The sequence below is a fragment of the Camelus dromedarius genome, chromosome 20, assembly GCF_036321535.1.
Source record: "Camelus dromedarius isolate mCamDro1 chromosome 20, mCamDro1.pat, whole genome shotgun sequence".
In the NCBI taxonomy this organism is placed as follows: domain Eukaryota; kingdom Metazoa; phylum Chordata; class Mammalia; order Artiodactyla; family Camelidae; genus Camelus; species Camelus dromedarius.
The window spans coordinates 10,613,977-10,640,134 of NC_087455.1; the positions used below are offsets into that span (position 1 = coordinate 10,613,977).

Genomic DNA, 26,158 nt, shown 5'->3' on the forward strand with positions numbered 1-26,158 from the left:
AGTGACAAAGTTTGAAATTTTGCAAGAATTACCAAAATGTGACACAGAGACATGAAGGGAGCAAACACTGTTGGAAAAATGGTGCCAACAGATTGGCTTGACCCAGGGTTGCCACAAACCCTCAATTTGTAAAAGATGCAGTTATCTGTAAAGCATAATAAAATGATGTATGTCTGTCCAGACAAATCAACCCACAACTATTTCCTGATGACCCACTGTGCGTTCTGTCCTGGGCTGAGCAAATACAAATGACAATTGTAAGTCTAACTCCTGGACCAAGGCCACAGTGAAGTCCCTGAGTATTCACTGACTTGTTCATGCAACCAATCATTGCTAAGCACTAGTCACACACTCCCGTGCTAGAGTTTGGAGTTTGAGTCTGTTCTCCACTGAAAATACAAGTTGCCCGAACTTGACTCAAGTCGTGATTGATCATCCCCATCATTTGTGTCCATACAGTGTTTTTTTCCATTCTCAGAGCACTTGCCCTGCACGGATGCATTCAGTCCTCCCGAAGACCTGGGAAAAATGTGAGGCAGGTGTTTAGGGAAACTGAGGGACTGAGAGTTTAAGAGACACAACCGTGATCACACTATAGAATGGTGACTCAAACCGTGGCCTTCTGTCTTCTTTGAGTCACAGATGTGAGGTTCTGCCTCCCTGGGAGGGATGTGAGGAGCCTGTACTAGCAAAAGATCCCTGTGCGTGGGTGGCCAGAGCCAGCTGGACCTCAAAGGACCTGGATACATGGAAAGCAAAGGGCAGGAGTCTCACAAATGGATGGAGGGCTGAGCTCCTCGGGGTCCACACGTGCATCCACAGGGCTCAGCACAGTTCCTGACATGAGCCAAGAATCTAAAACAAAACAACATGAAACAAAAGGCTCTGGGTGGCCGAGAAGGAGCAGAGAAAAGTGGTCAAAGGCAGGTCAGGGTCAGACAAGCCCTAGGGCCACATCTGTCTGGGCCACTATAGCTGAGTGCCCCAGCGGAGCCCCTGCCTTCTCATCTGTGAAACGGGAATAACAGAGCCTTCTCTACAGAATCCAGTGGGACCCAGTGTCAGACACAGCGTCTGGCTTGAAATGGAAATGCCCCTCCAGTGCCCCTCGCTTCCCCTTTTTTCCTAAGGGGACCTGCTACACCACCACGTTTGTTTGAACTGAGCTGAAATTCATATAAAACTGATCATTTAAAAGGATACAATTCAGTGGTGTTCACGTGCAGTCATCACCTCTGGTTCCAAAACATATTCACCCCCACAAAACAAAACCTCATCCCCACTACACAGTTATGCCCCATTGCCTCCCGCTCCCAGCAACCACCCTTCTGCATTCCATCTTTGTGAATTTACGTCTTCTGGGTATTTCATAGAAATGGAGTCATACAGTATGGGACCCTTTATGTCTGGCTTCTTGTACCTAGCATACTGTCTTCGAGGTTCATCCGAATAATGTTCCACGTGTGCCTGTATGTGTGTGCATATAGGTAGATAATGGGATATACTCCACTATATTCCATTTTATATACATCCCATTGTGTGTATGTATATATCTATATACACATGTGTGCATATATATGTCTCTATATACATATATACGTATCTACATACACACACACCCCACATTGTGTTTATCCATTTATTTCATCCATTGATGGACACTTGTGTTGTTTCCACCTTCTGTTATGGACACTGCTGCTATAAACATTCGTGTACAAGTTTTTGCAGGGGCATATGTTTTCAACCCTCCTGAGTATATACCTAAGAGTGCAATTGCTAGGCCACATGATAATTCTATATTTCACTTGTCTCCCACAATGGCCGCACAATTTTACACTTCAACCAGTGATGCATGAGGGTTCCGGTCTCTCCACAACCTCACCAGCACTTGCCAGTGGCTGCTGCTGATTAAAGCCATCCCAGCAGGTATTAAGAAAGGCCATCTCGGGGTGCTGATCTGCATTTCCATTTCCATCTCTCACATGCTTGCTGGCCATCTGCACAGCCTCTCTGGAGAAATGTCTATTCGAATCTTTTGCTCGTTTTTAAATCGGGTTGTTAGTCTTTCTGTGGTTGAGTCCTCTGCTGGCTTTGAACAGAGGTGTGGAAAATACTACGCTGCCTCAAGACTAGCGATCTGGTGGTGACAGGCACCACAGACAGGCAGGGGCCGGGAGGACATGGCTGCTGGGGGCTCGGGAGAAGGTCCGGGGGGAGCACAGACATGGTTAAAACAATCTGGGAAGCGGGCCCAGGAGGAAGGTCAGAGGAGGACACGGGAGGGAAGACTGGGTGACCGAATCCTTACTCTTCTTGGAGCAGCTGAGGAGGTGATTTCAAGGAATCAGTGGCCAGCTGGTTCCCATTTCCGTGGCGCAGAGAGAGAGAGAGAGAGAAGGATGTGCGCAGCGGGGGAGGGGGGAGGCAGAGCAGGAGGAAGTGCTTCCATGCGGGCGGGAGAGCTTTACGAGGCCCCAAACCTGGCAGAATCTGCCAACACCCTGCAAGGGCACAGAGCACAGACCACGCATGGGGCAGATGGGACCCACCCAAGCAGCAGTACCCTGACGGGGTCTCTCAGGCCACCACGCTCCATGGAAACACCTTCACCAAAGAGGTGGAATTGGCCACAGTCACATGTGACCTGGCATTCATCGTGACACCCCGTGGCCTCCCAGCACCAAAGGGCACACGCCCGGGCCAAGCTCCATGGACCACGTTTTCCGCTCATCCTATGTGCAGAGGGAATCCTGGCTTGCATGTGAGGTGCTGGGGAGCAGAGGTGCAGAGGACCCTGTGCTTGACCTGAGATCTTCACAGCTGAGGAGACCACCCCCTCCAAACCAGCTGGACGAGGTGACTGAGCTGAGCCTCCAAGCTGGCAAGAAAGAGGAAAGGATGTAAGAGGGACCCTATACTTGGAGTCTGTGGACCTGAGTTCAATCGTAATGCCACCATTTATAAAGTGTTGAATTCCGGCAAATTCCTTAATTGCTCAGAGCCATTCATTCCTCATCTCCCACCACAGGGATAACCCAGCTTCTCCACTCGGGTGGCTGTGGAATGACAAGGAGTAACAGTCAACTCCAGAGGGCGGGATGCCCTTTCTGAGGGTAGTGCTGTAACCCAGCGGAGCGTTACCTGCATGAGCTCTGCAGCCTCTCCCTGGGTTCAGATCCCCACTTGGCCTCTTACATGCAGAGGGATCTTTGGCAGACAGATGACTTAACTCCCCTGTGCCTCAGTTTCTTCATCAGTAAAATGGGATGGGGATAACAGTACCTAACTTGTCGAGTAGTCGTGTGCATTTCACGAATTGCCATGAAGAAACTGCTTTGAAGATGCCTGGGAACTGCTCAAAAAATTAGCTATTATGTGACTATATAACCCTCAGTAAAACTAACCGCCCTTTTTTCTAAACTATCTACGTGATTAGTATAGATTTCTGCAGGGAGCTAGGTCCCAGCTCCAAAGGCTCAGAAACTACAGTCACAGAATTTTAAAACAGGCGGGATCTAAGGAGATGGACTGTCTGTCAAGGCAGTGAAGAGACGTCCAAAGGCCCAAGGCTCACCCCGCTGGGGGCCCAAATCCAAGTCCGCTCCAAAGGCGGGAGCACCCCAGCCCCTCCCGCACCCACCCACATCCCGCACGGAGCCGCACCCATTCTTTATCCATCCTGAAACCGCACCGCCCAGGGGCCTGCTGTGAGGTTCAGTTAAACTGTTCAGGGAGAGGAAAGCCTCGCTTTCTGCCTTCGCCTGAGATAAGAGGCATCTGAGACCCGAAAGGAGCCCAGATGTCCCCGCAGCCCTGACTCCAGGCACAATGGAGACAATCAGCGTCCCGGAGCAGGCAGGCGTGCTGACATGCCCACAGATGCAGCCGGTGCTAAGCTCTGGCTCTAAGGCTATGCCTTCGGGCAACTTCCTTAACCTCCCAGGGCTTCAGTCTCCTCATCTGTAAATCGGTGGATACAGGGGGGCTGTGGCAGTGATGGAGAAATAAGGAGCCCCAAGCAGCACGCGGCTGGCAGGAGTCCCCCGGGGGCTCCAGCCCTGCACTTCGCAGCAGCTGCTGCGGTCACGTTCACAGGTCCCAGCCCGGGGCTGGCAGTGAGGGGCCTCTGTCAGGCCAGGAGGCTAAGCGCTGGGAGCCAGGAGCAGGGCCATTCCGCTCTGTCCTGTGGGTCAGAGGAGCCAGGCTCCAAGCTCTCCGGGCAGAAGGCAGCGTTCCTGGGGAAGGGGCTCCCAGCACAGACATGCCTGGATCTACACAACTGACACAGGCCCCCTGAGAAAGCAATGTCCAGAACAAAGGACCGCCGCTGTCAACAAGAGGGAGAAGTTACCGAGAGAAGCCGGGCAGAGGTGGAAACCAACGTGGGAGGCCAGGCGGCCTGGGAGTCCCGCGTGGTGCAGAGTAGCTGGAGGAGCAGATGGGTATCCACAGGCTGAGCTTGCCCCAGAGTCTCAGAGCACAGGCCCTGGGGCTGACAACCTGCGCGATGCTGAAGTAAAGCCCACATCCCCATCTCTTCCAGAATCCTCAACTGTGGGGTCTTTGTCAGAGCTTCTGCAGGAAGCCTGACCCACCAAATGCTAGCACAGGAATGCCTTACGATATCCATTGCCCTCCGCCATTCACACACACACACACACACACACACACACACACACACTACACACACACACACACACAACACACACACACACACACACACACACACACACACACACACACTGTCTCTCCCTTCTCCTGGCAGGCTTGTACAGTGGTTAACAGCACAGGCTCTGGAATCAGACTGCTGGGGCTGGAATACCAATGCAGCCACTTTTAGCTGTGTGACCTCAGATACTGTACTTGACCTCTCTGATTCTCCATTTTTCTCATCTGTAAAATGGGGTTAATCATAGTGCTGCAATGCTGGGTGACTGCAGGAATTAAATCATCGAAAAGACGATGCCTGATTCGCATTGCCCAGGACTAGATGAGTGTCAGCTCTGATTAGTTACTAATGTAATTGCTACCATCAGGAAGTCATTTAATTTCACTGATCTGACTGGTACGCTGATCTTCATGGGGTGTGAATCGGACAGAGATTTACCAGCAACAGAGAACATTTAAGAAAGAGGGAGGACTTAACCTTCTTCTTTGGCCTCCTATAAGCATGACTATTTCTGGTCAGGATTTCACACCTACCCCACAAAACAGAGGTCCCTACCCCTAGTTTGCAGATGAGGACACCAAAGCTCAGAGAGGCCCAGGCCACAGAGCTGGTTCCAAAGCTAGGAAATATGTCAAGGGAAAGAAAAACAAACCTGAAAAGCATCAGCCCCTCCTGCATGTTTTCATCGCTGCACACCTTCACCCGCACCAGCTCCTGGCCCCCATCACCCCAATCCTTCTCCCCTCATAGACCCCCCTTCATGGTCGGGGGACACAAGTCTGAGATGGGCCCCACATAAGCACTCCAGTAACTGCTCCTCCGGCCCGAATGCAGCAGGCTGACTTCTAGGCAGGGACAAGGATGGACACGACGTGCAGGGCCCTTGGGACTGACCCCCCTCCACATGCATAGCCTCCGCACCCCCATCCCCATTAGAAAAACCACCCCCCATTCTTGTGCTGCAGGGACCCAGTGAATCCAGGCCGCAGTGACCACCTTGGCCCCCGCAAGTCTCATGTACCAACAATCCTAGAAGAAAAAGAACACAGAGGGGCCGCTTCCATCTGGTTCCAAAATCCTTTAGCTGAACAACTCCCCCACCACCCTCACTCCAGGTGGTCGGTCACAACCTTCCAGTGGGGAGACCCCACGTCCCTGAAGGGGCTGCCCGGTGCCTGGCTTTCCAACCTGCAGGCTTCCCCATTCCCGGGGCCCCACCCCACCCCTGCAAGCCCCCCATGCCCCCTAAGGAGAGCACTGACCCCCAGCAGAGCCCCAGTGGTTCTGAAAGGTCCATCCCACCCACTGAGCTCACATATGAAAAACAGTTGTCCAGGGAGCTCCCTCCGCGCACTGAACATCGTGCACGTCGAGGAACACCAAAGACTGCTGGCAATCACCAAAAACCAGGAAGGACAAGGACGGATTCTTCCTCAGAGCCTTCAGAGGGGGCCTGGTTCTGCCAGGAACTTGACTTCAGACTCTAGCCTTCAGAACCATGAGAATTAATTTCTGTTTTTTAAGCCACAAACACAAATAAACACAAACAAAAACAACAACACTGAGTATGTGCCAGCTCAGGAAGTATCCCCTTGGGGGGTGGGGGACGCAAGGCAGGGAACTAGTTTGCTCCCATTGTGCAGCTGGGGAAACTGAGGCTCAGAGAAGAACCTGATCTAGGGTCACACGCTCCTAAGTAATGAGGCCACAACGCAAACGCAGGCTCCTCACTCTGAGACACATCACTTCAAACACCTTTAACACTGTCTTCCTGCTGCTTCATCTGATGTAAGGAGGGGGAGATGAGTCTTTCCCTGAGAACACAGCAGACACCCACTTACAACCACTGATCATCTGACTGGCAAACGGCAGCCAGTCAGCAAGGGGGAACGTGGCCGGCGGGTCCCATCCCCTTTAATTTTGAAAAGCCTCCGCTGTGCCTCTGGAGAGTTCCACATTCATCAGCAAACGTGCACTGGCCCCAAGTTAAGGGCTCTGAACACCAGGGGAGCCAGAACCTGGTCCTCCCACCAGAAACGCTCCTGGCTCCTGGGAGAGACAGACCCACGGGGCAGAAGTACATCAGACAAAAGAGCAAAGGGCACCGAGGGCAGAGCAACCAGCTCGGCAGGGGAAGCCGGGACACCATGCAGACCTCAAAGCCAAGACGGGATGAGGGCAGGACGGGGAAAGCCGCCCAGCAGGTGTGCCATCTCCCTTCACCACCAGTGATGGTGGCGCGCTTCACCCCTCATGACAGTGGCCCTTGTGACAGTGGTGGCTCTTCCACCCACACTCTGAGGAGCTGCTCCTCGGACCCTAAAGCAAGCTTGGAAGCCAGCAGTCCTGGGAGACCCAGTCTCAACCACCGGACTCTGGGAACTTTTAACCAGAAGTCCCACCTCGGATTAAGAGCTGAGCCTGGAACCCCGAAGGACGGATGAAGCCAAGTAACGAGGACCAATTCTCCAAACCGCTGACCTTCCTGAAAACACGAAGCCCAGGTGCCCCGAAACCAGCTGTGCGTGGAAGGCTGGCAGCGTGGCTGGGTTTCCTGGAGTCGCAGCCCACGTCGCCTCGATGGATTACCCAGAAACAGAAAGCAAAGAGGCAAATGCCAAAAAGATGAGGCAGCCCCAGAAAGAAGCCCGAGAAAGGCACAGAGGATGCACAGGCGCCGGATAAGTGAAATGGCATTTCCTTCTTAGTCACTGGAGGGCACGGGCCCAAATCCAGGCGAGGGAGGCCAATGCAGCCATGAGTATCGGCTTCTTGTTCCTGGGAGAGAAACTGAATCGGAAGCTGGCACAGAATGTGCCTTCCTCTTCCCTAGCCCCCTCCCTCCCCTTCCCCTGCCCCTCGCCCCCTCCCCACTGCCTCCATAAATTCTTGGCTTGGGAAATCTGAAATCTGTAATCCCTAGGGCGGTAACTGAGAACACAAAAGTCCTTCAACACAGCAAGGACCCATGGAAAACAATCCAAAGATTTCACATTATTTTTTTGCAGCCCAGGCTTCCTGACCCGAATCTGGGCATTTGAGTCGCCATGTCACCAACCAGGAGTCTGTCCACTCCATGAGCTGAATGGTCTGCAGCGTGGGTTCTTCCCCTTCCCACCCGCCCTGCCTGCCCCGCCCCCCTCCCCGGTGGTCACCCAGCCAGCGAGCACCCAGCAAGCCTGCAGAGCCGGGCTGTCGCTTCCAGTCATCCCCGAGCGCCAGCCAGCGGGTGACGACTTCCAGAGGCACTGCAGGGGAACTGGGGACTGGAAACATAGCAGGCGAGTGTCACTTCCATCAGCCCCCCCACAGGGCCCCCACTGCCCATCTGGGACCAGAGTCCCAGCACCTCCCGCAATGCATTCGGACATTTCTGGGGCGGGGCGCAGGCGGCCTGGGGCGCGTGGTCAGGAGTCCCAGGGAGGCCTGGAACCGCAGCCTCGGCCGTCCTGGCTGGGTGTCTGAACCCATCTGAGCCTTCACCTTCACACCTGTAACCTTAGAATCATAGCATTTACACCTCTGGGGGTGGCTGGGAGGATTATTTCAATCTTGGCATACAGGAGGCCCTCAATAAAGGTTCAAAAACACAAGCACTGTGTCATCAAGGCCTACACATCAACGCCTGCTAGGCCGCCTAAGCCAAGACCTCGACACCTGACAGAATGTTGGGGAACAAGACTCAAACCTTATGCCACAGAAGCATCAGGAAAGCTCTGGCTTCTCCAGACAGCAAAACAGAGTCCCCCACCTCGTGCCCGTCCCATCCCAACACCTGAGAGCAACGTGACCCAGCCTAGGGTACAGGGCATCGCAAGTCCCCTGCTTCCAAGGGGTTCACAGGCTCCCAGAGAGACACTCAGTAGACAGACTGTTGCAACAGGACAGTGCTGTGGCAACCTCTGGCAGGGCTGACAGTGTGCATTCCCCGTACCCTGAGCCCCTGGGGACCCACAAGTGCACCTGGAGATGTGTGCAGGGAAGCTCACCCTGGCACTGCCTGCAGCCGCAAAAACCCGCAAATAACCCAAAGTCCACCACGAGGTGCGTGAAGGAGCAGACACAGCAGAAGCACCACCCAAACATAACTCGGGGTGAAAAGACATCATGCTCCTTCCATGAGGTTTTTAAATACACAAAGGGTACCTCAAGTGGCCTCCAAGTAGATGTGTAACAGAAGTATAAGAAGGTGATCTATTACAGCCCAAATTCAGGAAAGTGAATCTTCTGTGAAGGGAAAAAAGTGGAAGGGGAGAAACGGCCCCACTAACTTCCACTTTATTTTTTATTTCTTCACAAGCAATGATCCAAAGCAAACACGCCACATCATTTAACACTTGTTAATCCCAGCAGGTGGGAATAGGGTCGTTGTTAGATGACCTTTTGTGGCTTCTTGTTTTGTGTTTCAGATCTGGACGATTCATTTCATGCAAAGAAACCCTCAAACTCAGCAGATTCTAAGGTCCAGCAAGTCAGTGAGAAGGACGGGGTAAAGCAGAGAGCTGGGGGCACCCGTAGGGAGGCGGGGCTGACTGGCCTTAACCCTGACGAATGTGCTGGACCCAGTCACCTCTGCCCACTCCACACTCTCTCCCCGAGGAATCAGGCTCAGCCCTGACGTCTGGCCAGACACAGCCACGCTGCCAGGTTCTCAGGCACTTTCCCAGAGGTGACTCATTTGGTCCTCTTAACAAGCACGTGAGGGGAACCAGGCAAAGACCGCCCTGCCCTCCTCATCAAAAGAGGAGGGGCTGGAGCCTCAGAAAAGTCCCAAAAAAGACCTCAGCTGACTGAACAACTGGAAACCAGGACAGTCACAAAAGCAATCTGACTTGCAAATCTGACTTACATCCAGGGTTTACTACATGTCAGGTTCCGAGAGGAGGGACCAACCACTGGTCAGCTTTTATAACTCAAGTCATCTAATTTTCACAATACCTAGCTTCACAGAGGAGGCAACGAGGCCCAGAGAGGCCAAGCATCCTACCCAAGGTCACATAGCCAGGAAACATCAGATTTTCTAACATGCCCTCATCACCTTCCCGGAGCACTTCTCTGTCAGGAAAATTCTTTGTAGGATGAGCATCCTCGTAGTCCCAGAACATGCAACAAGGAGCTTCCAGGGCCCCGGGGTGAGCAGGAAGCTGGGAGCCTGTCCTGGCTCATGTTTATTTGTTTATGTCATTGCCTCCCGCTAAACCTCTCGGTGACTCAGAGACCTCACCAGGAGCAGCTGCTCTTTGGTTGCAGCCAGATAAGCCTCGCTGGGGAAGGAGGAGGTGGGGGGGGGTCAAAGCAGTTCCTGGTAATTAGGTGGAGCTGACCCCCTCTCCCCAGAAATCCTCACCCCATTCGGGAGTCACAGAGGGTAGCAGATAGGTAGAGGGGAGGGTAAGACCCCACTTGTAGCAACTGCCTTGCAAAACCAGCTGTTAGCATGGCTGACACTTTAACAAGACAAAGAAAGGGGGACCGAGCCTGCCCCCACCACGGGAAATAACCCGCTTCCGGGCAAGGTGACAAGTGAGGAGAGCAACCGGGGCAGACGGGCACAAATGCTCACAGCCAAGGCCCTGCAGCTCCTCAAAGGCCCACGGAGTCCCAGACACAGAGCTGGGCTCCGGCCGCCGACATGCTAGCCACGGCACCGCACTGCCTAGCTCTGGTCTCCAAAGCCTCTTCCGAAAGATTCCAGAAAGCAGAAACACAGACATCTCTTGGAACTGTAGCAATCAGCAAAAGCCTGTTCTCTTTATCCAACTCCACTAGTCCTAACTGAATAGGATGCATGGGTCAGGATGCATGGGTCCTAATGTCAGAATGACGGGAAAAAAATGTTATGGGGCGGGGAAGGGGGTGGGAAGGGATAGATTAAGAATTCTAGATTTGCAGATACTAACTATGGTATATAACATAGATAAACAAGAGGTTTATACTGTATAGCACAAGGAACTTTATTCAGTATCTTATAGTAACCTATAATGAAAAAGAATATGAAAAGGAATATATGTATGTGTATATATGACTGAAACAGTACGCTGTACACCAGAAACTGACACACTGTAAACCAATTGTATTTCAATTTTTTAAAAAGCCAGGAAAAAAGAAAACTTTTATCTTGGTCCAAAAAGAAAAATGTTCTTTTTTCTTTTTAAAGGCACCTTCTCACACAGCCCCTGGCTCCAGCCTCCTTTGGAGGGCTGAGAAACATTCCCCAACTTTTTCAAAGGTGTCCGCCTTTCCCACGATGGCCTACCTGGCCCCGTTGGGTAACTGCCAAAGCCTCTCTCATTAACCAGGTTAACCAGGCACCGTAGGGGAAAGGTTCAAACTCACCCACCCGGGCCTAGGCTTCCTGCGGCCAAGGCCATGGTCCTGACCCACCGCGTGAGAGTTCTTTTGTGCAGTTGCTATAAAACTTCCATTGCCTCCAAATGTGCTCGGGGATCATGGGGCACTGGGAAAGGGGTGGGAGGTCAAACAGAGACCCTCTTGGAATCTACCCACTTCATTAACTCCGGAATTCCACAGGCCAGTGTTTTCTCAAGACTTTTTACACTAAACACTCACCTAAGAGGAGGGGACTGCCATTCCCACACCACAGGCTCCAGCTGAAAAAAGCCAGGACCTGGCTTCCTGGGATGCGGGAGGAGGGAGGCCAGCAGCCCCTGGGCTCCCACAGGGAGGAATTAACATTGACAGCAAATCCGCAGGGAAGAGCTAGAGATTCAGCATTGGTGTTATGATCCTGACTTTGCAGGTGATGAAAGTGAGGCTCAGAGACATTTAGCAACTACAGCAAGGTCACACAGCTATGAAACAGCAAAGCTTCAAAAACCTGTGTTTTGCTCCAAAGACCATAGCTTTCCAAAAACTGCAGCTATCAGCCAAAGGAAGGCAAGGATTTCATAGACTCTCTCAGCCACTCTGTGAAGTAGGACACGGTAGCTGTGCCTGGAGCCCAGGCCGGTCACTCAAATTAGCCCTGAGAGCTGTGTGTAATTCAGGGACTGGACAGGGCACCCAACACTGAAATCACTCCTCTGAACTGACTCCCTAAATTGTCACTGAGCTGACCCCTTGCTGATGCACAGGCCTTTAGGTTTTATTATGGGTCAAATCAGAGGCTGGGCCACAGTAAGCCCTCAGCAAATGTTTGCTGCCCACATGACAAGAGAACTGGCGGTGGGGAGCTCTTTCATAATTTCTGTGAAATCCCAGAGCAAGCACTGTCCATACGCCACTTAACAAGCGTCACAGAGAGACTACATCTTGCACCAAGTTTTTTTCAGTGTTTGGGATCCAGGAGGAGTCTCTCGCTTTTAAAGTCAAACAGGTTTCCTTCATTTAGACCAAGGGGCAAACTACAGCCTGCAGGCCCACTGCCAGTTCTTACAAATAAAGTTTTATTGGAACACAGCCATGCCCATTCACTTACATCCTGCCTATGGCTGCCTTCCAGACACGAAGGCAGAACTGACTAGTAGTGACAGAACCGTACGGCCCACAAAGCCGAAAATATTTACCAACTAGCCCTCGAGAGAAAAAGCCAAACCTTGATTCAGACACAAATATGACCCACTCGGTGTATTGCGCTAGCTAGGAAGTCAGAACTAAATTTAATGCTCAATTTCCGTAACTGACGCATCCTTGACGTTCTTTATTTCCTTAGGTCTGTCTATTCAGATCTTCTCATTCCATTTGAACACTTTGTTTAAAAATAGCTAATAACCCCTGAGTGCTTATTATATGTCAGGCACTGAAGTAAGCCCTTCCATATGGTCTCATTTAATTCTCACAATAAATCCATAGGGCAGGTAAAAGTATGCCCTATTTATTGGGGAGAAAAGGATGAAAAAAATGAATGAATGAGTCATCGACTGATTGCATGCTGGGAGTATTTACAATTTCACAGTCCAATCTCAGAGAGGAAAACGGGTTGACCGGAGAACTTCGGGCGCTCAATAAGTAACAGACTTGGCAGAGCCAAACTCAGCAGCCACCATCAATTTGAGCAGAATTACAAGATTATGAAGCACTATCGTTCTGAGGTTCTTCTTATTTTCGATCTAGCTTCAGACTGAGCTGTGCAATCACTCCATCATGAATCTTCTGGATTTGGGGAGGATCTCGGTGGACTAAATGACACAGCTAACAGGAAGCAGGACACAGAGCCTCTCAGGTCACAGGAGGGGAGATGCTCTGTCTAGCGACGTGGCCGGAGCCGCACCGCCAGCGTTACCACCAATCCAAGCAAGGACGTGTGCTCCAAATCCAGCCCTTCTCAGGAGGGCTGTGTTCACCTGCTGTTACCTTAACATTTTCGCAAAACTGATCCTTTTTAACCTTACATATCTACACCCCAAGCAGTAACATCCACAAAACCGCAAATCTCCTGTGCCAATCGTGGTCTTTCTAATTCAAGTTTGAATCAATATGAAACAATTATTTTTTTTACTATGTTTGCCCCTCTGTAACCTAAAGTCATCACGTACACCTCCCTGCACGCACTAAGAACCACTGGCCAAGCAGGAGGAGGGAGGCTGAAAGCTCACGGATCAGAGCACACACACCAGCTTCTCCCATCTCTCCGAGATAAGCCTGGCAGTTTTCTGTATCTTTCTGAGCCTCAGTTTCTTCACATGTAAAAGTGAGGTTATACTCACTCCCCCAGATGCGAAGGTCAATCAGGCTTTTATAAACACCAGCCATTAAGCAGCCCCATGGCTGGTCATGAAGAAGCCTGGTCTCAGCCTCAGCCTGGCAGGCCCCAGGGGCCCGGGCACCCCTATGGGGGATCAGGGCCAGGGTGCTAAGCCACCTCCAGGAATGATGGCTGGGGTGCCGGTGTAGGTGCGGGGCAGGGCTGCATCCACCACCCCTCCCTTCACTAGGGTATGTGTTAACAGTCACCACAGGGGCCTATCAGTTAATTAAATTTAAAAAACAAACAAAAAAAGGTCAGGCCTGCTCTGGCAGAAGTCTAGGGGAACAGGGGTCAGAGAAATGGGTTCTTCCAAGCCGTTAATAAAGACAGACTTGGGAGAGGAGATTAGGCCAAGCAGAAATGAAAACTGGCCATGCGATCACACAGAAAAAACCAGAGGAGCCAATGTGGACCCAGGAAACGGAAGCGCTAGTAGCAGCACCAGCCCCACCAGGAGCAGCAGGACCAGAACCGACACCAATAGCCCTGCAGGGCCCGCAGCAACGCCACCAACACCAGCAACAGTGCACCACTGGCACCTCCAGCACCTGCAGCAGCGCCAGGACCACCAGGACCAGCAGGACCAGCCCCACCGGGACCACCGGGACCAGCAGCTGCACCAGCAGCGCCCCTGGCCACCCCCTGCCAGGTCACTGATGAGTCCCGGGCCTGCTGGGTCTGGCCTGGGCAGCATCATCCTGGCTCATACTTGTCATCCCAAAGTAAATGCTGCTGCTTTAACTCCAAGCCTAGAAGAGAAATTAGATAGTCTCCCTACCAATGAGGGTACCAAGGCCCAGAGAAGGGAGATGGTGTACCGGAGGTCACAGTCAGTGGGGGGCCAAGGAGAGAGCAGAAGCTGTGTCTTTCAGTTGCAAGCAGTGTGGCCCAAGGGCTTTGGCATCTGAGAGAACTGCGTTCCGATCCTGCCCGAGGACCCTGGGGAGACCTGCTCTGCCTCTCTGGGCTTCCAGTTACTTCAACACTAAAGAAGACTGTTCCAGTGCCTCTCCGTAGGTCTGGTCTGGAGCTGGGCCAGAACAGGGTCTCCCATGTGCACTGCACAGAGTATGGCTTAACAAATGGTGATTACTTCCATGTCCATAAGGAGCAGCCTCACAGATGGGGCAGCTGCTCAGAGCAGCCAGGAAGGAGGGGAGCGGGCGTCTTATTTCTCACAGGGACGATTCTGTGTCTTCTGGTGCCCAAGCAGCCCCCTGCCCCCTCCCAGGAGGAGTGTGATATAACCCAGACCACCACAATGGGGTTGTCCTAGGGAGTCACTGATAAAAGGAGGAAAAAGCAGGGCTGTGGGCTGTGTGATAAGGGAGGGCTGCTGCAGCGGGAGGGTGGGGAGACAGCAGAAGAGGTGCAAGGGGCCTGTGAGGGCAGAGAGGAAGGGGCAGTGCTGGGTCTCCCCTTTTCTGGCTGAGCCCCTCAAGTCCCCAGGACAGCTCTGCTCACCACTGCCAGCCCAGCCAAACCTCCCAGCCCTCCCAGTTCCCTCAGACCCTCAAGAGCCTCCTCCCTGGATGACTCCGCTCTCCCTGCCCTGCCTGGTCATGGACAGCCACGAGCACAGCACCCATCACACCGTGCTGCAGACTCCTAGGTACCCAAGGGCACAGGCTCCTGGCAGACCAGGAGCCTCCGGGGCTCTACCGCGGTCCTGATCGCACCTGGTCCCAGGACCCAGCGTGGGGCTGCTCCTCCACGAGGGGACATAGAGTTCTTCCTGAAAGTCTGTCTCTTCCAGATGACAAGCCCCCAGTTCTAAGGACCCCAAGAGCATTCCACAGCCGGCAGGCAATGCTCGCCATGCACGCACGTGCGCACACACATCCTTCTCAGAGTCCTGTTCTGCTTTCTCTTGGATAAACCACCTTGGGCAAGTTATATGGCCCCTAAAAGCCTCAAAGTTCTCAGCTGTAAAATGGGCACACCATTGCCCATCCAGTGGAACTGCTGGGCTGATTCAGTTATATAGATGCTTGGAGGGGAGGGATAAATTAGGAGTTTGGAATTAACAGATACACACTACTATACATAAAATAGATAAACGACAAGGACCTACTGCATAGCACAGGGAACTATATCCAATTTCTTTAATAACCTACAATGGAAAAGAATTTGGAAAAGAATATACATATATGTATAACTGAATCCCATTGCTATACACCCTGACACTAACTCAACACTGTAAATCAACTATACTACAATAAAAAAAAATTAATGCATTTTTTAAAAAGTTATATAGATGCTCAAAAAGTGTGTCTTCCTTTGGTCTGTCATTTTCACAGAAGCTGAAAAAAACCCACTGAGTCACCATCTGATCTGATTAACTATGATGCAATAAATAAGATGCCTACTGTGTGTTGGCCTGTGAACAAGGCAAGCATGTCTCCTGACCGCAGAGAGATCACTGTCTAGAGTGGGAGAAAGACAAGCACTCAAGTATCTTGCATGAATGAATGTAGCATTAGCACACGTGGAGGGGCTGTGGGCCAGGAGAGTGTGGGTAACCACAGGGACGGCATTTCCACAAGGAGGTCGGGGAAAGCGTGCTGAGCAGTGCCACCAGGCATGAGCAGAACCGGAAACCCAACCAGAATCACACCCCAGGCCCCACCCCACACGCCATCTCAGCAGCCAAGTACCACGTGGCCCCAGGGGACCTGAGCGCACAGGGCACTGGCTGTTTGAGCTGCCACTCTCTAGTAGGCAACATCCCGACATCCCAACACCAACCTCACAGCTGCCAGGTCAGGCCCCAGGAGCCGGCCCTTCCACTTGTCAGCTGCAGAACCACCAGGTCCAAGTCCGGCTGCTCCCTCCCTCACGCTGACACAAGGCCCCTTTCCCTCATCTGCTGCTGGCCTGACCCTTGGCCTGCCCATGGGATCCCGGGACTGGGACCTTGGATCAACTATCCATGCCAACCAGCAGTGCCCAGTTTAATGTCCAGCACAGCCCACCTGGCTCTACTCAGAAAGACTTTCAAGACTCCAGCAACACCCTCCTTCCCGGAAGCCTCACCCAGCCAGCCATGAGCGACCCTCCCCACCGTGTGCTGAGTGTCTGCTACGTGCCAGGCACGATGCTCCCTGTCAGCACAGGCGTGACTGGGGAGCCTCGGCACCAAGCCTATGAAGGACGGCAATATGTCACCCCCACTGAAGAGAGACGGGCACAGGATCCAGCAGTCACTGGCCCGAGTCACACCGTGGGCACGGTGACAGACTCAAACCCAAGCCCCTGCGGCTCCAAGGGCACCTGGCTGATGCTCAGTTCTCGGTTTCTAGCTGTGAGCGCAGAGCCAAGATCTTCTCTCCCCGCCCACACCCTCCCTACTGCCTCTCCAGTGTCTTAATTCACTAACGAGCATGTCTTAATTCACCCTCTCTGCAGCAGGAGACACATGTCAGGCACAGTACTGTGTCTGCGAGACACAGAGCCACGCGGAAGAGGTCCCAGCCTTCCAGTCACTCACGGCCTCAGAGATGGGGACGGACACACGAGCCAGGAAAACCAGCAAAGGACGACGGGCACGTGACACTCATCGGTGGTGGCTCTGAGGAGGCACCTTTCCCCTTCCATCTGTCTCCCCGACACCCCAGCACCATGCAGACACACAGAGCAAGCTCCTTAAACACCAGTTCCTTCTGAGAGCCAGTCCCCTCTCTCCCACCGGCCCGGGCGGTGGCACCTGAAGCCCAGGTGGGTGCCTGGCAGAACACGCAGGAGATACGTGCACAAGAAGGAGCAGGGCCTTACGTTTCACAGGAGCCCCCAGGACAGCCGGCAGAGACCCAGCCAAACGTTCCTGTCGGAGATGAGGCACACGGGCTGCAGGAAACCACGCGGATGCCGCCAGGGCCTTCCTTAAAACCACGGAGAGCATCCAGAGGTGCGGCAGGTGTGGGTCACTCAGGACACTGCTTCCACCAGTGTTATTCCCAGGCGGCCGGGTATCACTGTAAATCCATAAGGTTCAGCATAGCCTTGAAGGACGCTCCACGCAGCTGACAGGAGCGGCCATCTTGAGGGGGCATCTTTTTAATTCCTTTCTGGTCCAGAGATCAGGCCTGGGGATGGGAAGGAGAAGGATCAATCTTGTTACAATCACGGACCCAGAGCACTAGTCAGTTATTCTTCCTTCTTTACGTATGACTTAATAATACGCAGAGCGAGGAACTCACTCAAAATAACGCCCTGCAGCTCTGACACTGAAATAGAGGTGAGCCGGGGAGGGGGAGGGGGGGCGTCACCTCCCACAGGCACTGAATACCTCTCTTCAGTGGAAAGGGAACTTTCCACTGCCCAGGACTCCTCCTTAGGAAATACCCAAGATGGGCAGAAAAGCTGAGAAGTGTCCATTATGAAGAGGACAGAAGGTTCCGGAAAGGTTAGCTGGCTGGCTCAGGGAGTTACCAGCCGGGCCTGGCACACTGCCCTGAGCTCCCTGCAGGGCCAGAGAGGTCCCGGCTGAGGGGGCTTGGGGTCAGCTGGTAGGAAGTCATTCTTTGTTTTGTTTCTTTTTAAAGAAAACCACAAAACCCTGGCATCCGTCCCGGCCTTGCTCTGCAGTGTGAGCATCTTCAGGACAGAGCCTGGGGCCTGTTCTTTTTTTGTTCATTCACTCAGCAACTACTGAGTGCCTACGAGGTGCACAGTGCCACCCCAGCTATACGGGGGAACCTTGGTTCCCCAGCCCAGGGTACTTAAGTCACTCTAAAGATAACAGCACCAGATGGTTCCTTGATGCTCAAGGCTTGCAGCCCAACAGACACCAGCCCACCAGCGATAAGAGTAACTGCCCGCTACGGAGTGCCAGTTACTCGCCCTGCTGAAAGCTCCGGCCCACATCTGATACCATCCCCAACCACCCCGGGACTCCTGCCCATATTGTCCAGATGAGGAAACAGGCAACTAGTAAGACAACTGGTAAGAATGGAGCCAGAATCTGAGGCCAGACCATCTGTCTCCCAAGTCTGCGCCCTGATCTGGGACACCTGCCCCAGTGGCTGTAGCTGAAGCTTACTTCCAGGCCTTCCACAGGCACGGAATCCTCCTTAAAGCCTCACCATCACCCTATGTGTTCTAATCTAGTCTTACCCAGTTTTACAGATGAGAAAGCTGTGGCCCAGACAGTTAAGCCACTCGCCCGAGGTCACACAGCTAGAAAAACCACAGAACAGGGATTTGAAGTCAGGCAGCCTGGCTCTAAAGTCCATGGACTTGATTGACTATTATACCAACTGCCCAGCAACTGCAACCATCGCGGCAATTACAAATCTCCTCTCACTCAGTGGTGTAAGACAACATGATTCAGTCTCGTGCAGGTCTGGAGGCCGAAAGTCCGACACAGGTCTCCCTATAAGCTAAGATCAAGGTGTTGGCAGGCTGCGCCCCTTTCGGAAGGTTCTAAGAAGAACCCGTCGCTCTTTTCCAGCTTCTAGAGGTCGCCCACATCCCCTGGCTAGTGGCCCCTTCCTCCATCTTCCTCCATCACAGCATTTCTCTGACCCTGTTTCCACCATCTCATCTCCTCTGACTCTTCTGCCTCCCTCTTCCACTTCTAAGGACCCGTGAGATTACCCTGGGCCCACCCCGATGATCCAAGGTCACAGCCAGATGATCTAAAGGTCCTGAACCTTAATCGTATCTGCAAGTCCCATTTGATGAGTAAGGTGACATGTTCTGAGGGTCTGAGGACTAGGACATGGGCATTTTGGGGGGTCATCATTCCATCCATCATAGCAACCATGACAAATGGCAACTTTCCTCTGTTGTTTTTTTTATTTACTTATTTTTATTTTTAAATTTAACTTTTTAAATTTTTTTGGAGGGGAGAGGTCATTAGGTCTATTTATTTATTACTAGTTTTTTGTTTTTTTTTAAATGGAGGTACTGGGGATTGAACTCAGGACCTCATGCATGCTAAGCACGCTCTCTACCACTTGAACTATACCCTACCCACCCTCTGTTTCAAGCATTCTTCAGTGACCAGGGGTCACAGAGTGAGGTCCCCTTACCCCAGTTTAAACCAACCTCACACAGCTTTTAGACCCAAGAGAAAGATGGGCTCAAAAAGTAGCTTAAATGTCTAAATATCAACCCCTAAGAGAAAAGTACAGAACAGTGGTCCAAAGATTAGAGTCTGAAGTTAAGCTACCAAATTTACCAGCTGTGTTACTCTGAGGAAATATTTTTAACCCTTAGTTTTCTCACCTGTAACAGGGGAGTAAATCACATCTACTTGCTTCACGGAACTGCCGTGAGGCTGACATGAACTATTCCACGAAAAGCACTGGGCACGTTGCCGGGCACATGTGAAGAACTGGATGCTAGCCATGATTTCACGTATCAAACGGAGGGAGCCTCCCCCGAGGATGGTGTGTCCCAGGACCGCTCACACTCGCCCCTTTTTTCCTCCTCGGCTCCCACCGCAAGCCCCTAGAAGCAGGATGGCACCAGGAGGTCAGGACTGGCGTCGGGTCAGCCAAGAAGGGGCTGCTGGCAGCGGGAAGGGGAGCAGAAATTTATGGCACCAGCTCAAGTTAACAGCAGGGGAGAGAAGGGGGGACACAGCCTGTTAAACAGTAACTGAGGCCCCCAGGCAAATCTGAAGCCACGTTTGTTCTGCTGGGGTCGGGTACACTAAAGCTCTGTCACCTGGGGAAGCACTATTCCACGGTCTGTTGGGAATTACTGCCGCAGAGCAGTGGTCCCTGACCAGGGGCGGGGGCGCCGCCGGTGCTCCCGCGCCACAGGGCCCGCCGGCGACAATGCGGGACGGGGCGGGGGTGGGGGGCGCAGCACACCACACACCACTCAGCACGGCCGCTGGCACCATCCAACAGCCACGCTTCTCTCGTAGGGAGCATTTTTGTCTCCTCCTCTGCTCGGTTATTCCTTTCAGGTCACCTGCTCTTTTTTGTCGCAGAGCGGCCAAAATTAAAAAAGACAACACCCAGGACTGGCTCTGAGGCAGAAGCGGCATATCCATACCAGCTGGTGGACAAACATTCTGAAGAAAGACAGACAACCGCTCTGGGAAAGTGCTTTGCGCAATGCGCTAACGCTGAGTATGTGCTTTCCACGTGTCACCCTCAGGCACAAACCCACAGAAACGTGTACCCGCGCTCGCCAGAAGACGTGTCACAGGGTGTTCAGGGCAGCCAGACACCAGCAGCTGCTCAAACACCCAGCCGCAGGAGAACGGATTTTAAACACACACACACACACACACACACACACATACACGCACACAAACACACACGCACACCCCCAGTGGAATATTACAGAGCAATAAGAATGACCAGCAACGGCGCACAGCCTGTGAAAACACCTCACAAACGTAACTTTGAGTGAAAGAAGCCAGACACCACGAAATGCACTGGGACACTATTCATAGTAAATACGTACACACGTCAAACTCATCCACGCTGTTAGAAGTCAGGACAAGGCTAGCTGAGCGAGGCGGGAGGAACAGTTAGACTGGAAGGGGCCAGGAGAGGGATCCTGACACGCCGGTGGTGACCTATCCGCCCAGGTGGGTGTTTTATCAAGCTGTCTCACAGACTCAGGATATGAGTGCTTTTTTATGCATGTTACCTCAATAAAAAGTGAACCAACCTTTTTCTTTAATGTCTCCTGTGAAAGGACGTTTGCTGGAATACTGAAGACTTGGGAGCACCCACTCAAGGCCTGGGAATGGCCCCTTCCAGGTTTCCCTGCTTCCTGTCCCCCCCCCGGCCCCCGGTATTTTCATGCCCCACTGCCTGACAGCTGACCCTGTCCCCGGAGGGCGCTCAGGGGAACACTTCACAAATAAGCCTGCCTTGGCCTGGTGACCCGGAATTTGACACGGAATTGCCCCACAAGAAATTCGGCCCCCAGCCTGATTCCTTTGGCTGCCTGGGTTCCCATGGCGGGGCAGTGGGTGCTGGGGCAGAGAAGGAGAGGCTGGACCACCATGAACATGAGAAGCCCCAGAAGATCAGAGCACAATAAGCCTCAGAAATAATCTGGTTCCATTTCCTCACTGTTTGGCTGAGAAACAAGGCCCAGAGAGGTAAAGTGACTTTCCCAAGATGGCCCAGCTAAGACCTGTAAGGTGCAGAAGAAGGAAATCTCAAGTGAGAAGGCGGGCTGGGCACACGGCGCCTGGGAGAGGAACTGCTCCTTAAGTTGGCAGGCGCCAGGGCGCTGTCCAAAGGCAGGATGACCAGAGGCCCCGCAGAGCAGGTCACGACCTCATCTCCCACAAGCTGGCTCCGAGAGTGCTGGTTGTACTTTGTCACGTAACCGCAACGCTGTGAGGCATGAACTGCTTTCAAAGGAGGACCCTGGCACACGGCAAGCTGGGCGCCCAAAGCCGTGCGGGGAGTCAGAGGGGCAGCTGAGATGTGAGGCCAGGCCCTCGGCCTCCACGGTCCTTCTGCTTAACCCCTGGGCGGTGCTGCCTAGGACGGGCTATGTGGTGGGAAAGACTGGGGCTAGGGCAATAGGAGAAGAAGGTTCTGGAAGACAGAGTTGGGGAGGGTGGGCGCTCAGTCACTAGAAAAGATAACGAATGGAGGCTCAGGAGGCATTGATACCCACTGCGGGGACTGCCCGCAACGGCCCCCAGCCCACGACCTGTCGGTGGGCCCTGAGTCTTGCTGTCTCCTGCAGCAAGTCCTGCATGTTGCCCACGGCTCGCTCCTCTGACGGCTCCTCGTCAGGGCGGGACGGCATTCCCGCCAGGCCCAGGCCTGACAGGATGGGAGTAGGGAGGTGGGCTCTCCCCAAAGCAACTGACCCCTGACCGCTTCTCCCCACCTGTGGAGGGGAGGACAGATGGTCCTGGAGGAACCTGTCTGTGGCACCCACCCAGGCAGGACCCGGACACTTGTCACAGACTGTCCTACAGACCCACCAGGACGAGGTCCCCAGCAGCTCTGGGTGTGCAACTGTCCTGGTGACAGATCGCGGGATTGCTTCCCAATAGTCTTGTTCTACAAATGACAAACTATTTTTTTTAATTCCTTTTGTTTGCTTTTGTCCATAAAGTCCCCAGGGAAAGGTCAGCAAAGACCCAGTTTTCAATCAAATCCCCACAAACAAAGAGGGCAGAGTGCCATGGAACTGAGCCACCAGAGATTCGAGGAGACAGTTCTTACAGGACAGCAGGACCCCAACAGAGAAGCTCCAGGGCACACTGTGTTCTCCAAGACATTAACTTTGAAGGAGACTCAGGATCTCCCAGGGGTCCCTGCCTGCAAAGAGCTTCAAATCTCATTAACGCAAAGGGGCTCTGGGAGACAAGGCGTCCTTGAAGGACTAAGCCCACAAGCCGCAGTGGACGTGCTCTGGGACCTCCGGGAGCCCCACGCGGGGTTGGGGCTGTTTGGGTGGACGGCTCACGTGCACCCTGGCAGGTGTGTAAGTTGGGAAGAAGGAAGAAGACACCAGAGGTGATGCTCCAAATAAGGAGGAAGATGAGAAACAGTATTTATTAATCACCAGTCACAGAAGAGGCCCCCTTTAATTCCCTCATGTAATCCCCATAAATATTCCCAAATCCCAAAATTACAGAAACGTCAGCATGGGGAGGGTAGGCATCTTGCCCGATGTTACGCAGCTATCAAGGGGTGGAAATGAACTCAGGACCCTCAGACTACAGGTCTCCTCCAGATTCATTACCCTACCGAACCCCAGCCTTGACTAAGGACTTGGGTCTAGTGCCCGGCACCCTGAGCTCCCAGGCTCTTGGGGGCTCGGGGGTTGGCTTCCTCTGCACAAGCTCCCTTCCTCCACATGGAACTCTTCACCTGGCAACCCTGCTGCACCTGCCCTTCCCCACAGCCCACCACCCCACACATCCCACGATCATCACCTTTGTTCTACTGCTCTTTAAAACCTGGATTAGCTGAGCTTCCGGAGAGGTCACGCTTGTGACTTCGGAATGCACTTCTGACTTTCATGGAAAAAGTCTTCCCTTGAAATCACACAGGTACATTTCATTAAGTAAACTAGGGCAGTGATCTGCTTGCCCAGAGGGCACTGCGTAAATCCAAAGTGGAGGCGGTGGGGCAGGAGGAAGAGATGGCAGAACAAAAATCCAACAGACTGCGGGTGAGGCACAGGAAGTCATCCCAGTGCTCCATGGAGGAAAGGAGTTGTTTAAAACTTCCAGCAAGTGAAGCGGGGAAGCCGAGGGGCTTATACCCTCCTCTCCTCCTTTCTCTGGGCTCAGAAGGCAAACCCCACTTACCCCTCACCCCATCAGCATCTGGGGCCAGGAGACAGAGTGTAAGGGCAACATAAACATTTTCAAGGGAAAGAAAGGAGGGAAGGGGACAGCGAGGGAAAGAATATTTTAAAATAAGCAGCAGAAATTCAAACACATTAAAAACATACCAGAACAGCAATCCAGATAAGAACTCTGACTTGGGAAACAAGTCTCCATAGCTACATGGGAGCAGGGTGGCATCGCAGCATTCATGGCAAGTCAAGTGCAACATCACATACACACACACACCACTGTGTGGGGTGTGTGTGAATCACTCTGTATTTACCAAGTGCTGGCACGGCTTGAGGTTCAGTACCAGGCTCATAAAACATTTCTCTGGGCCAGTGAGCCTCACATCTGAGTGTGCCTACAAATCACCTAGGGGCTTGTCACAACACAGACCCCCAAGGTCCACCCACAGCAGTTCTGGCCAGTTGACATGAAGTGGGGTCTACTCTACAGGTCCCTCGGGCAACAGACATGCAGGATGATACAGTGATGTGGGGTGATCCAGTGATGCGGGGTGATACAGTGATGCGGGGTGATACAGTGATGCAGGATCATATAGTGATGCAGGCTGATACAGTGATGCAGGATCATATAGTGATGCAGGGTGATCCAGTGATGCAGGATCATATAGTGATGCAGGGTGATCCAGTGATGCAGGCTGATACAGTGATGCAGGATCATATAGTGATGCAGGGTGATCCAGTGATGCGGGGTGATACAGTGATGCAGGACAATAATGATGCAGGATGATACAGTGATGCAGGACAATAATGATGTAGGATCATGGTGATGCAGGGATGCTGCAGAACTCACTGAAGAAGCCCTGTTCCTGAGGGCTGACTGCTCCCTCTTCAGTATGAGGCCTTTGACATAAAGTGAAGGTGTGAGTGGCTGTTGCCAGCAGGGGAGTGAGGGGGCTGCCCTTAACGAGCACCCTTCTGTGCCAGCCCTGAGCCAGGCTCCTGATGCTCAGGGTCTTGATTCGTGCCCAACCACCTCTCGGAAGGCGTTAATAAACACATCTGACAGATGAGCCATGGAAGCTCACCGGAGTGGCTTGTCCAAGGTCACCTAACTAGGAAGTAGCAGAACTTGAAACTTCCTTTTGACTCAGAGAAGGAAAAAAATAAAATGGAAACAAATATAAATTCTGAAAATGTGGGGTGATTTAGAGGAGAGGCAGGAACTGGAAGAGAGGAAAAAAGAGAGAGAGAGAGAGAGATGAGATGCCTGAGCACTTACACGTGCCACACTTGGCCACAGCTCTTCCAACCCACCAGTCAGGCTCCAGGGAACAGCAGCCCCAGCAGACCCCCTGGATCCCACAACCACAATGACAGGAGGAGAAACAGACCTCAGACGGTGCAGGAGGGGATGACGTGCAACTTTCACAGTCACGGGTAACCTGATGGAAGAACCAACTAAAACACTCTGATTTTCTCCCAGGCACCATAAAAAGCTCAGTACAGCTCACAACACACAGCTCATCACTTCCTGCTGCTACAAACACACAGGCACCTTAACGGTCACGTCCAAAGAAACGCGCCCAATGAGAGCACAACTGTGCCTCATAGCAAGTCGTGAGGGGGACGAAGACCTTCCTCATGGGATGAACGGTGCCACCCGACATATCTAACTGCATTGCTTCTCGGTCTCAAACCCGCAGGATGGCAGTCAATTGCTTCACAATGAGGCTAAAGGTAATGCCCACAGCTAACACTTACAGACTGTCCTCTAGGTCAGAGGCAGCATACATCTCATTTGGTGCACTGACAAAACCGCAAAACCCACAGCACAAGTGGTAAAGAGCAGAATGGGATTGAGGTCCCATGGTCCAATCTATTAAACTTCCAGCTTCAGCTCAGCCAGCCCTGCGGTCTGGCCACGCTGGACACATCACTCACTGACTCTCTCCTGGGCCTCTACTCCTGCTGTCTCTCCAACTGTTCAGCCCTCTTGGTGAACTCCTACTCATCCTGCAAAGCCCTTTCTCCATTACAAAGCTATGAGCGAGCAGCCTGAGGGTAGCAACTACGTCATCCTTAAGTTGTTTCCCAAAACCCAATCCTGCAGCTGCTTGGGAGACAGTAGGTGTTCAATGTTTACGCTGGACATTCACCCACTAGACATTTACCGCCGACCTACTGTGTTAGTCACTGTGTTTGGCCAGAATGATGGAGACTTTTTAATGGAGAGGAGACAAAAAGATTCCAAAGGAAAAGTGAACAACACTGATCCACCAGATTCACAAAAGGAGTGGAGCAGAGAGATGCAAAGAGTCTGAAAGGGAAATATCCCCTTTGGAGGCCCAGGCTCTGGAATCACAATAGCCTGCTTGCATCCTGCCTCTGTTACTCACTGCATACACCAGGGGCTTATTTACCATTTTGAAGTGTTGCCTTCCTCCTCAGAAATTAACACCCGCCCTTACTTCATAGGGCTGCTGGGAGGATAAAATGAGATAATCCAGGCAAAGTGCATGGCAGGTCCCTCA

At 52.6% G+C, this 26,158-nt stretch overlaps 1 long non-coding RNA gene across 12 annotated transcripts in view; it reads right to left on the minus strand.

The window, feature by feature from the left end:
* The window catches only part of LOC105096446 (uncharacterized), a 232,075-nt gene that overhangs the window by 157,041 nt on the left and 48,876 nt on the right, over positions 1-26,158 (minus strand). For all 12 annotated transcript variants that reach the window (XR_010377015.1, XR_010377017.1, XR_010377022.1 and 9 more), the window contains exon 2: positions 17,151-17,461. This is a non-coding gene — a long non-coding RNA (uncharacterized LOC105096446). The remainder of the gene's footprint in view (positions 1-17,150; positions 17,462-26,158) is intronic.